We start from the raw sequence: 12,938 nt of genomic DNA on the forward strand, positions 1-12,938 counted from the left end.
AGTTTAATGAGTTACTATACGTAAAAATAAAAATGTGATTAAAGATCACCTGTGATATAGAAAGGGTTGACTACGTGTTGGCTATTTTGACGATGAGGAAAGGTATTGGGTCGGTACAAAAGTAATTGTGGTTTTCGCCATTACTTTTTTTGTTGTTTTTGATAGTCTCACTCTGTCACCCAGACCAGTGGTGAGATCTCGGATCACTGCAACCTCCACCTCCTGGGTTCAAGCAATTCTCCTGCCTCAGCCTCCCTAGTAGCTGGGACTACAGGTGCGTGCCACCATATCTGGCTAATTTTTTGTATTTTTAGTAGAGATGGGGTTTCACTGTGTTAGCCAAAATGGTCTCTATCTCCTGACCTTGCGGTCTGCCCGCCTCGGCCTCCCAAAGTGCTGGGATTATAGGCGTGAGCCACCATGCCTGGCTGACATTACTTTTAATGGCAAAAACCATGATTACTTTTGTACCAACCTTATAAAGTTGAAAATGTGGGACCCCAGAAGCTCAGGATTGAACATATCCCTGGGAAGAAGAATTGGGCTGAGATGAAATCCGCAGAGAAAATGAGAACAACAGAGCACCCTTGTTCATGTGGCTGTTCAATTCCCATCCTGTCTATACTCCACACTCAACCATGGATGGATGACACACTGCTCCAAATCCCTCAGGGTCATCAGGAAGATTGTGGCCCAATCTGACATCTGGTCATGGAAAGTTGCATTTCCTTCTTATTTTATAAAATGCATATGGAGGTGGAGGGGGGACACCAAGTTTGACCCCTTCCAATCCGTTTAATAATACCTAATAAATTGAGCTTTCCTTATGTGCCAGGCACTGTGTTATATATATTGCACACATTTTCTTATTTGTTTCTCATAGAGGGGGATGAAATGTTTCAGTTTGCTCAGCACTGATGGGCTATCTAGAATTTGGCTGTATTAGTCTGTTCTCATGATGCTAATAAAGAGATACCCGAGACTGGGAAATTTATAAAGAAAAAGAGGTTTAATGAACTCACAGTTCCACGTGGCAGAGGAGGCCTCACAATCATGGCAGAAGGCAGAAGATAGATAAGCAAAGTATTCTCTTGTGTGGTGGCAGGCAAGAGAGACTGTGCAGAGGAACTCCCATTTATAAAACCATCAGCTCTCGTGAGACTTATTCACCACCATAAGAATAGTATGGGGAAAATCACCCCCATAATTCAATCATCTCCTCCTCGCCCCACCGTTGACACGTGGGGGTTAGCACAATTCAAGGTGAGATTTGGGTGGGGACGCAGCCAAACCATCTCATTGGCTATAACTAGCTGTACTGGGCAAGCTGGGACAGCTGATCACCCCCAACAAGGAAGGTGCTCAGTTCCATTTTGTAAATGAAAGACCTGAAGTCAGGGGAGTCTCAAGGCTAGCTAGGCCAGTAGGGATTTTTCAACCTGTGCTTTTAAATCACTATAAAATACCAGCTAGGGAGAGCACCTTCCTATGGGAGAAAGTTGTAGCCCATCAGTGAATGGATGAAATTAGCTGTTGCTTTCTCTTTTTTTGAACTTTTAGGCTCAAAGGTACACATGCAGGTTTGTTAAATAGGTTAATTGTGTCACAGAAGTTTGATGTACAGATCATTTCATCACCCCGGTACTAAACCTAATAGTCAGTAGTTATTTTTCTGCCCCTCTCCCTCCTCCGATCTGCAACCCTCAAGTAGACCCCAGTATCTGTTGTTCCCTTCTTTGTGTTCATGAGTTCTCATTATTTTTCTCTGACTTATGAGAACAAGCAGTATTTGGCTTTCTGTTCCTGTGTTAGTTTTCCAAGGATAATAGCCTCCAGCTCCATCCATGTTCCTGCAAAAGACAAAATATTGTTCTTTTTTATGGTTGTATAGTATTCCATGGTGTATAGGTACCACATTTTCCTTATCCAATATGTCATTGACGGAGATTTATGTTGATTCCATGTCTTTGCTATTGTGAATAGTGCTGCAATGGGCAAAGGAAATGAAACTTTTCAAATGAAATGAACATACATTTTTCTTTTTTTTTTTTTTTTGAGATGGAGTTTTGCTCTTGTTACCCAGGCTGGAGTGCAATTGGGCGATCTCGGCTCACCACAACCTCCACCTCCTGGGTTCAGGCAATTCTCCTGCCTCAGCCTCCTGAGTAGCTGGGATTACAGGCACATGCCACCATGCCCAGCTAATTTTTTGTATTTTTAGTAGAGATGAGGTTTCACCATGTTGACCATGATGGTCTTGATCTCTTGACCTCATGATCTACCCGCCTCGGCCTCCTGAAGTGCTGGGATTACAGGTATGAGCCACTGTGCCCGGCCCATGAACAGACATTTTTCAAAAGAAGATATACATGCAGCCAACAAGCATATGAAAAAATGCATCACTGATCATGAGAGAAATGTAAACCAAAACCATAATAAGATACCATCTCACCCAAGTCAAAATGGCTATGATAAAAATGTTTAAAGAAAAAAAAGATACTGGCAAGGTTGCAGAGAAAAGGGAACACTTATACATTGCTGGCAGGACTGTAAATTAGTTCAACCATTGTGGAAAACAGTGTAATGATTCCTCAAAGAGCTAAAAACAGAACCATTTGACCCAGCAATCCCAATGCTGGGTATATACCCAAAGGAATATAAATCATTCTACCACAAAGACACATTACACAAATGTTCACCGTGTTGCTTTCTTTATTACAAAGGGTTTCATATCTTCCTGAACTGAGATTCTCTGTTGTTGGTGCTGTTGGGTTTTGTCTCTTCTGTGGTTGTTATACTTCCATAGGATTTGGAGGCATAATCTGAAACGTCAAATAACAGACTTTTATTTTTCTAACTAGTGTCATTCTATCTTTGGAAAAAAAAGGAAAAAATCGTGTCATTAGCATCATCAACTCTGAAAGGATCAAGACCTGATCCTCCAAGTTCTATTATTTTCTTTTTCTATTTCCCCCTAAAAAGAGGTCTTACTTATCAGTAACTTCCTATGAATTACAGTTTCAGAAGTGATCAGGGACTCTCAAAGGGCATTCTTTTCGCCTTCACATACCTTCCAAAAGTGTATCAAGACTTCACATCACCTATTATACTGCCTCAGTAAAACAGGCTCACAGAGTGGGATCCATGCCATTGAGTCAACGAAAGAAGTCATCATCTCAAGTTATAAGGAAGTTCAGGAAGAAAGATTTCACGTGGAAAAGGATTTTCTAATCTCTTAAATAATTGTCCATGGATGGACTTACTTAAGCAAGAGCTTAAGTAGACTTCAAAAGAAACTAGTGATTATAGTTGCAAGATGAACATTGCGTCAATATAAGGGCCACTTGGGGACACTGTGAAATCCCAAGGCAAAATTGACTGTCTTGATTTGACAGAGGAATAGGGCCAATTGGGGGTTTAGGCTGATTCTGGTTTTTTTGTGAGTCATTTTGTCTGTGGACATGCTTCACAAATTAAAACAAACCAAAAAAGTCCCTAGGTGTGAGATGATTAAAGTTTCAAATCTGGTCATTTGAAATCACAAAAGCGCTGGATGAAAGCCATGCCGTTTGGAGGCTTTTATTTTTTCTTGTTAAAATCCTAGGGTTTGCTGAGCTTATAAAGACTCCTTGAGTCAAATAAAAAGTGAGCGCTTTGGGAGAGAGTCATTCTCTTCAGTATCAGATGCATTTTAGTCTATAATTTTCCACTCTGGCTTATGTGGCTGTCTAGGCTTCATTCCATCAACTCATTTAATCTCCAATTTCATAAAAAAGCATGCTTTCTGTTTATCTTTGTCCAACTGAGTGCAATCTGTGCCTTCTAGCCCTTCTAACAATCCCAACTTTTTGAATTTTGTATCAGAATGCCTGTGTGGCATGGTAAATCTCGGCTGGCCTTGACAGGTTGGAAACTGCATACTCCTAGTGAGAAAATTAAGTGACGGCTCCCAAAGACACTCACTTAGCAAATTCTAACCTAAAAACAGATCATCATTTTAATTTACTGTGATTAAGTGAAGTGGGGGAGAGACATTAATAGAAATCAATGCATAGCTGTAAGTTTTCAAAAAAATAAATGATGTTTCCCCCCACAAACACTTAATTTTCATATACAGGCTAGTTGGTGAAGTAGGGAGAATTTAGCATTTGACACAAGATCATGTGAAACCAACCAAAAACAGAAACTTGAACTGAATTTGCTTATTGCTATATCCCTCTATTTTGCAAAGCTGAGACGACTGCTTATGCTTCAAGGAGTTTGATAAACAACCATTTGACCAACAGAGGCTTGACATTTTAATATCATGCCATCTGTATGTATGGGTCAGAGCCGGCCTACTGACCCATACATACAGATGAGATGCCTGAGTGAAAAGATTGGTCTTTTATTGCTATTCAAGGTCCTTGTTTTGTGTATTAGGTTGGTGCCAAAGTAATTATGGTTTTAAATATAATTTGCGGATGTATTTATACAGGTATATTCTACATTAATGTATGCATCATTACACCAAACAGATTCCCAACATTCAATCGATCAACCATTCTTACCAACATTTGCTTCTCAAAAACATTGGCTTCTCAAAAATATTTATAAAATTCTGTTTGTTAGCCCCTTCAGATACATTTCCAATCTGTCCTGTCTCAAATTCTTACTACTTAGGAAACCAAGGCCTAAAAGAAGTATTAATTCTCTACTTATACACGCACACATACAGCAATAACGTAAAAACAAGATTATGTTGGGGAAGAAAAGAGAGAAAGGAAGTTCTACCACATGTCATGAAACAGACTTGCTTAATTTCACTCTTTATGGGGAATAAAGTGTTTAACCCAAAAAGCTGAAATGAAAGGCAATACTTTTGATTATTCATCTGTTTTTATTTCCAACTCCTCATCTGTTACACAACTCTGGTCTTTTAAACATGAACCTATTTGTAAATAAGAATAAGGAGCTGGCACCTGGATTCAGGTCTGGCCATTTTACCTGAGTGATGAAAAAATACACGATGTCGTGGTCTGCACAACCATCCGACTCCCCTCTGAAATCCTCGCTTCCTCCTGAGATTGTCTAATTAGAGTAATGCTGAAAGTGTTCTTCACTTGTAGATTAATTAGTTGATGCTTAAGCAGTTCCTTGAACATAAAAGACAACATGCAAGTCTAAGTGTAATCAATCTTCCTCAAACTAATGGTCACTTAATTAGTGCTTTCTGCTGGTTTAACAGTTCATAAACAAGAGGGCAATTTGGGGAAGGGTCTCCCACCATTGCAGAGAGGTAGGATGTGGCTATAACTAGAATGAAAAACGATGTTCAGAATGAAGGTTTTAACGTTGGAAATAAATTAGACATTGACTCTCTCTTCTTCTGGTGACTAACAGCCATGAGAAAACTGAACAGGAAGTTTATCTTTTAGCAGCATTTGCATATTTCCAGAATTAGGAATCACAGTTTAAATTGGGCTTATCTGCTGTTTCGTGGCAAAATCAAGCCCTTGAGGTGAGATGTATAGGGCAGGAAGAAAGTTAACTCTGGAGGGTTTGTAAATTTATGAAGGCTTAACTTTCTGCATTCTTAGTAACATGGCTTCCTAAATAGAAAATCAAGTTGAAAGTCATATGATAAAGCTAGTTGTTTTGTAAACTACTTGTATTAGACCTTCTTACATGATTTTCTAATTATTTCTGTATTACTTCCCCTATTTGATTATATACTCAAAGCCAGGTACCTTGCCTATTTCCAGCCTTATTCAGCTAAGAGTCAGCATTCATTGAGTGAATCAATGAACAAACAATAAATGGAAATATATCTATACAACTAACATGAGCAAATGTGGCTTTGGGTATAAAAATTATTCTTCTGAACTTCAAAAATATTATGTCAAAGAAAATGTAAACAGTTCTGTTTGTCAATTAAGTCCCCATTCTAATGCTGGGCTGTTAACACCAACAACATCACAAAGACACAGTCCAGCCAACAAGTTCAAGTTACCCAGCACTGCAAGGAGACATGCTGGCTTCTCTAATCAATACCTGCATCACATGACTTTTTAAAGCCACAGTTTTCTCAACTATGAATTGGGCAATTGTGACAGTTAAATGGAATAATCACAAAACCAACTAAAATAATTTTTTAATAGGTGTCAGCATGGTTAACATCAGTTGATTTTTCTTTTTCAAAACTTTAACTCAACAGAGAAAAATATTTAAAACCTTGCTAAATATATATGTAGCCCTATCCTCCCTGGACAAGAATTTCCATTGCCAACTGATAATTAAGTAGCACAAAAGCAACATTAGAGATCAGCACTGATACCTCATGACGGCGACAGGCACACACCTCAAACCCGAGCTTTAAGGGATGTTGTAAAATTCATCACTCAGAAAGAGTTTTGAAAAGTCAATAGCAGTTATGAAGATATTTGTCATTTTAGCTTTTTTTTTCAAAAGAAAAAAGTATACAAAGAATTTAACTTTGTTTATTGAAATAAACAATAGTATAATTAGGGTAATATAATAGTAATCCTATTTGAAATTTTACTCCAAAAAAGAAATACTTCAACAATAGTAGTAGATGAGTGTCTCAAAGTACTCAGACACTGACCCTGTTTTTCAGAAGGATGTTTTTCATGTTCCTATCAGAACTCATGGAAGAATTCCCATATGTAATTTCTTCAGAAAATCTCCACATCTAAATCTGACAACACAAAAGTGTTGGGCATTCCTTACCAAATAGGCTGGTCACACAGCAGCACGAATTTGACTGCATTCTGAAACATGTGTCTTAAGAGGCTCTTCTGAAAAGGTCCCTGCAGAAGATGCATGCACAGAATCTGTATTAGACCCACACGTAAAGCATTGGATGCAAAAACACATTCACCCTACAGTCTTTTGACAAAGGTTTTGCGTGACCTAGCCGCTGACTTCTCTTATTTCTTGAGTGGATTTAATACCACCGACTTCTACAGGGTATAAATAACCTTGGTCTATGCACCCAAAGTCATGTAAGACAGTAGAAAAGAACGTAGCTCAATTTCAGTAAAACATCAGTTTTTAAAAAATCACGAATCTATTTAATGCAAGGCAGGAGAAAAGCAGATATTGCTAATACCAATTAATTAAAACTTAGACCAAGAAAAAAAGCTACTACTTTGTAAATATTACGTTGGACAAAACTGAAGGGTTGTCTAACATTTTTCTTTGGTTCCTTTTCTGAATATGGATGCTTTCTGCGTTTGCTTGAAATTATGAGAATTTTTTAAAACTCCAAAAACAGACCAAAACTTTTTATCATTGCTGATTTATTCTCAAGTTTTCCCTCTTTTAAGAAAAGAGGAAAAATAAAAACCATGTAGAGCAAATAAACACACCTAAACAAGAGATCCTGGATTCTGCTACATTTATCATTTTGTAGATGCACGAGTTAAACAAGATAAAACACGTGAGTGCTCATTTACAGAAGTTACAAGCTTTGCATTTATGAAATGCAAAGGAGCTGTATTTTACCATAGAAAGCCAAGTGAAATAGAGTAAAACAGAAGTCGATCATATCCAAATAATTCAAATACAAACATATTTCATGAAGACTCTGATTCTAGACTGCTGCTCTCACTGTCTTCTACTCCCTTTTATTGGAACCTCTGAAACCATTTTGCCTGGGGCAGAAAGTAGATTTTAGTATAGTAGGAAAAATGCCAAACATCCATGGCAACTTAGAATTTTTCCACTTTCTTTACATGTTCAATTGAGACCTTCATAAAATTATAAATGAAAGGATACATTATGAGCACTTTCTTTGATGGGGAAAAATGCGGGTGGGGGGAGGTCTTGCCTGGAAGTAAAATTTTGGAGTCTATATCCTTCTTCTCTGCAGAACACTTGGGAGCTTTCTCTGCCAACAGCAGGACCCCCAGAAAAAAGCTTGCCTTTGCCTTCAGAATTCAAAAAAGTAGAACCACCAGTTGCTCCCCTGACTGTGGGTGAGACGTTGATCGCTAGGTGGGGACTGGAAAGTCCTGGGCTCCACTTTCTTGTCCCTCAAGGACTGAGGTCAGTGTGTCTTGGCGCCTTATATCCACTCTATCCACCTTCCCGCCTTCCCTCCCCCCGACCAGGGATTCACTCCTGTTTACATTGGGGAGACTGCAACTTCTGTTTCTTAACATTTAAAAGAAGTTTAAAAGCTTATAAAAAGGCTCTTAAGATTTCTTGGACACCAATCGCCTCTTACAGAACAATATTTTGATGAGTTAAGTGTAAATGAATCAGAAACGTACGTATTAAATTTCCCTTGACATGAACATCAGCTTAAAATATTAATGGAAAAAATGCCCGGGGCACAAAGTGCTGGGGGTTTTCTCAAACCCAAAATGCTTGAACGTGGAGTGGAAATCCATTCAGATCAACCAGGTTTGCTGATCCTCCCTCTCCACCTCCCCTAGGTCGTAGTTACCGTGGAGGGAGTAATAGTTCTGGTTGTTGACTATCTGGCTGGGGAACAGATCACATTCCTGGTCATTATGCTTGCATCTCAGCAGAAGCCCAAGGCTGGGCTGAGGCTGTTGAGATGTCCAGCCGCTGTTCACTGAAGGCTGACCCTAAAAGCTGTCTTTTTCTCTTTTCCAACACCAAATGAACTAAATAAACAATCACAGAAGATCATAAATCACTGACAAAGATATTTAGATTTGGAACAGCCCTCAAAAACAGAATGTGCCACAATTTATCCCTCAAAGATTAACTCAGCCCTGGGTCCTGTAATTGTGGATCCCATGACTTCTGATGATAAATGACACAAAGGTCAAAACTTGAGAACCAGTAGAGTGTTTTTGTTTTGTTTTAAATATTGATTCTAGGTCCAAGAAAACACCCAGAGGAACAGAAGCAACGCAAAATCCTGAAATGAGACTTATCTCTAAAAATCATCACTATTGATTTTTTAGGTTAGATTTTCATCTCTGTTTTGTTTTGGGAACGGATGACCACACACACTAGGTGAGTGACAAAATAAGGAGATGGCACCGAGTGAAAGAGATTTCAAGCCTCTCCTCTTTGGTCACGTTAGCTAATCTGATCATTTGGGACATGTGTCACAGACACTACAGCTGTGAACAATTGCTAACTTCTTGGTGAAACACACCATGCGTTCAATGCTTTCAAAAGTACTAATGTGAGCGTATCTACGTAATCTTCAACCCAAAGCTCATTCTAGTAACGCACGTGAAAGGGCTCTGTGAACTGTCATAAACTATCTCCACATAAGCTGTTTTCACTATCATTTTCGAACATCATATCCCTCACCCCCTTAAGGAGACCTTACAGTCCTCAGTGCTTTAGAAGATGCCCATAATCACCTCTATCTCAGGAGGGGTGAGACACAAGAGTTCCCTTCCAGTGGGATATTTTCCCTTGCTCATTCTTTCTCAGGTACACATGCTCAAAGGTTTAGCAGGGTCTGGTGGTCAGGGAAGAGTACGTATTTACAGAAAGATACCTTTTAAAAACAGTGTTCAGCCTTCTTCTACTAGAGGCCATGTGCTGGATATATGTTTGTTGAATGGCTGAGTGAATGAATGAAAAAGCATAGCTCTTTTACAATAAATTTGCATAGATGAATGAAAAATTAAAAGTCTATCAGAGACAGGTATAGCACAAATTTCCCCCACCTCAAATATCCAACCCTTCACCTCCAACCCCTCCCACCACAGAAGATGATTAGGGTTTTCAAGGAAAAAAAGAGAAGGTGTACAACCATGAAACACCCCAGAGAGAGCACACTGATTTCTTCGCTTTATATGGTTCATAATGTTTAACCTCTCTGTTAGCCACCAGTTCTTAAAAGCTCCTAAGCATTTTCACAGAAAATACAAGGAAGAGGAAAACCAGCAAGAGTAACAACGTCAATGGAGCTGGCAGACACAGAAAGACTCAGGAAAACTATGGAGGCTCTTCAACATCTGATAACAAGTCTCATTTCCTAATACCAGATCTGGCGACTGGAGAAAGTGTTATCAGCCAAAGCAGGGAATAGGATAGACATCAGAAATGCCCAATTCCAACCCATTTTCTGAGACTCCTTTCCTAGGCAAACCCCAAGGCTGTGCAGACATAAATAGAGAGTCCTACCATAAATGGATCTCTTTTTATCCCAGATATTCAAGGTCCAGTCATCTCCCCCAAGCTGGGCTTCTCTTGCTCTATCTGGAGATTCAGCATAAACACGTCTTCTAAGTTTTGCCTGGGTAGAGGAAGGAGGCAGTAAGCATGCAGCTACTGGGGCTAGCGGCTGTCCCTTGACCACGTGCAAAGATGGAGGTCCATAGTTTATCCCCAAAACTTTTCCATGCTTTCTCCTGGCATTTTCTCTCATGCTTTTACAAGCCTTGTTCAGGGAGTGAAAATTCATTTTAAAGGTAGCTTAGACCCGCCTCTCCCTTAGGGGAAATTTCAGTGCAGAGGAAAAGCAAAAAGGAAAGTGACACTTCAAAGCCTTAGAAGATAACCACGTGGAGAAGGCTGAGTCCTCCCCGGTACTCAGCCCTCCCCTGTACTCATTGCAGGCGATAGAGCCTGACTGTATTATTATTTGCATACTTGCTCAGAAGGGCCGCAGAAGATCTAGAAACTCGGCTGGTGTTTGACTGACATCTTTTCGGACTTGGACCCCCCCCCAGGGACCCCCCCCACCGTCCCCCCCTCCACCAGTCCAGGACCTGATGTAATATGGCCACAGCCTGGCTCCCGTTGCCTTTGATATGGAACCTGTGCCTACAGCCCGCTCTCAGGGCTAAAGGAAACAGCCAGCTCCCGAGGCATCTGCTTTGCCTCCTGCCCTCGCTGCTGTTAATCTGCAACACGCCGCGGCCTCCCGATCGCCGCCGTTCAGAGTCGGATGTCAGGGGTCGACCGGCAGGGGTCCTTTCTTCTTTCTGTTTGATACATCCTTCCTTCCGCTGCTCCTCGCAATCAACCGCTAGGCCGAGGAGGGGAGCAGGCAGGAGGGAGAGCGGCAGACTTCCGGAAACCTTTCCTCCCTTCCCTGCACAGGTTGCCCCATAATGACCCTGGAGACTCCCGCCTGCCCCCAGTGAAGGAATTGGTTACTCGCCCAGCGCCCTCCCGGGCATCGCCCCCTTCCTCACTTCCTCCTCTTCCTGCCCCCAGCCTCTACCCCTCCAGCCTCCTGTGGCTTCACAGCCAAGTGCCCCATCTCAGGAAGAAGGAGTTCGTGATGGCGAGCCTTCAGACTTCCCACTGCAACCCCCGCCTCCCCAAAGGCACAAAGGCAAGCAGTGGCTTCCCTGGTATCACCTGTCAATCTAGGAGCACGAGGGAGCTATCAAAGACGGCATGGAGCATGGGCTTCTTTCTCTTAGTAAAGAATACTATTCAGACGTGCTAGAGGGAAAATACTTTTTAATTATTTATATTTTAAAACTGGGTTAGAATTATTTTGAATGTACAGTGTGTGTTTTCCTGGAGTCCAATTGTAACATTAACCCCAAACCTACCAGTTGTGTTTTTATACATCAGAAAGGGGACCCCACCCACTCACCCATCCACCCATCTTTCGACTCACCCACCTATTCGTGCTTATAACTACACAGTGGTTTATTTTGCCAGCACTAAACTATGCAGACAGAAAGCAAAGGCTGATTATTCTCAATTCTCCATCGACACATATACGCCATGGCTGGGTGACACCTCAGGCAAATGCACTGATGCGCAGAAGTTTGTCTGCATGTTTTCATTTTTGATTCTTTTACTGGGAGAATCTTTATAGCTGGGAGGCAGGTGCACATCCATGGCAGTCAGGGGTCAGATATTAGAGTACTTACAGTGCTTATAATTTTCATAGGATCAGCCTCCTCATTGCCAATTTCACTCTGTTTCAGGGTCACAGATCATACCTCTAATCCTGGCCAGTTGTCTCACCAATGTGTGTCACGAGGGGCGTGGGGCAAGAAGGTATAGATGACCCAGCATAACTGTTGCTGCTATTGCAGAGAAATTCAAAGGACACGTCCTACAAAAAGCAGAACACTATTAGAGGCAGGCATAATTGCAGGCATTAAATTAGCATGGGTCTCTCAGCCGGGGGCTAATCTAAGCCAGACCTCACGTCATGGCAGGCCATGAGTACACTGCAATTACAATTCACAAGAAAAGGGAAAAATCACCCTCGATTCTCAAATGTTTCTTTTTAACACGGCAGATGCTTAGCAATTATATCAGAGGCTGAGGCATCTGGAGTAAGCAAGAAAACTGATTTGGGTTAACAGTCTTAGAAAGGCTAAAGGATTTTCAGTGTATCTACAGGACTGAGCCCTGTGGGTACTCCCCGTCCTCTCCCTGACATCAGCCACATCCACCCCACCTCTGCCATTACAGGTTGGTGCTACCCAAGGTCTCCATGCATGCACTGTCCCCCTGCGTCTCACACTTCATCCGGACCCTCCTGCTGACCTGGCCCTACCTGGCTGACCTACTGCCTCAATTCTCTAAAACAGTACTTGAACCCTACCAGTTCCATCTCTTCTCTTTGTAGGTTCTCCTGATACCCATGGGGCCCCATGTTTTTAGACTATGCCCTAACACAGGGCTTTTAAAGCTTACTTCCACATGAAGGCAGAAATCAATCTTGGGTGGTCAAAACAAATATGCTTTCTCAGTGGTAGGCTTAGGAGTGATTTTTTTCCTCTATAATCAACACCTATTCATTTTACATTCAAAAATTGTGTGTGTGTGTGTGTGTGTGTGTGTGTGTGTGTGTGTGTGTCTGTGTTTAATTCAGTTTAAAAATCCAGTATACAAACACACCAAACTTTGCTTCTTCTGGCTTTTTAAACTCTTTTCACATGCCACAGTCCTGGATTCACCATTGCAGCTAATCTGCCTTTGAATTTGCCAATTGGGATTCTTTTTGGTGGGGAAGCAGG

General features: G+C 41.2%; 1 long non-coding RNA gene across 3 annotated transcripts; it reads right to left on the reverse strand.

Annotated features, from left to right (window-relative positions):
* Nucleotides 1–1,950: 1,950 nt before the first annotated feature.
* LOC108309340 lies at nucleotides 1,951–11,595 on the reverse strand. 3 transcript variants are annotated; one of them, XR_005201419.1, is made up of 6 exons: nucleotides 11,579–11,595; nucleotides 10,713–11,318; nucleotides 10,126–10,237; nucleotides 6,730–6,809; nucleotides 2,648–2,822; nucleotides 1,967–1,985 (listed from the first exon to the last, which is right to left on the reverse strand). It is a non-coding gene; the product is annotated as an uncharacterized LOC108309340 (long non-coding RNA). The 3 variants fall into 3 exon arrangements; XR_001827292.2 differs by lacking the exon at nucleotides 11,579–11,595 and having other exon boundaries at nucleotides 1,951–1,985; nucleotides 2,688–2,822; nucleotides 10,713–11,572; XR_001827291.2 differs by lacking the exon at nucleotides 11,579–11,595 and having other exon boundaries at nucleotides 10,713–11,572.
* Nucleotides 11,596–12,938: the final 1,343 nt, after the last annotated feature.

Source organism: Cebus imitator, unplaced genomic scaffold (genome assembly GCF_001604975.1).
Source record: "Cebus imitator isolate Cc_AM_T3 unplaced genomic scaffold, Cebus_imitator-1.0 Scaffold93, whole genome shotgun sequence".
Taxonomy (NCBI): Eukaryota; Metazoa; Chordata; class Mammalia; order Primates; family Cebidae; genus Cebus; species Cebus imitator.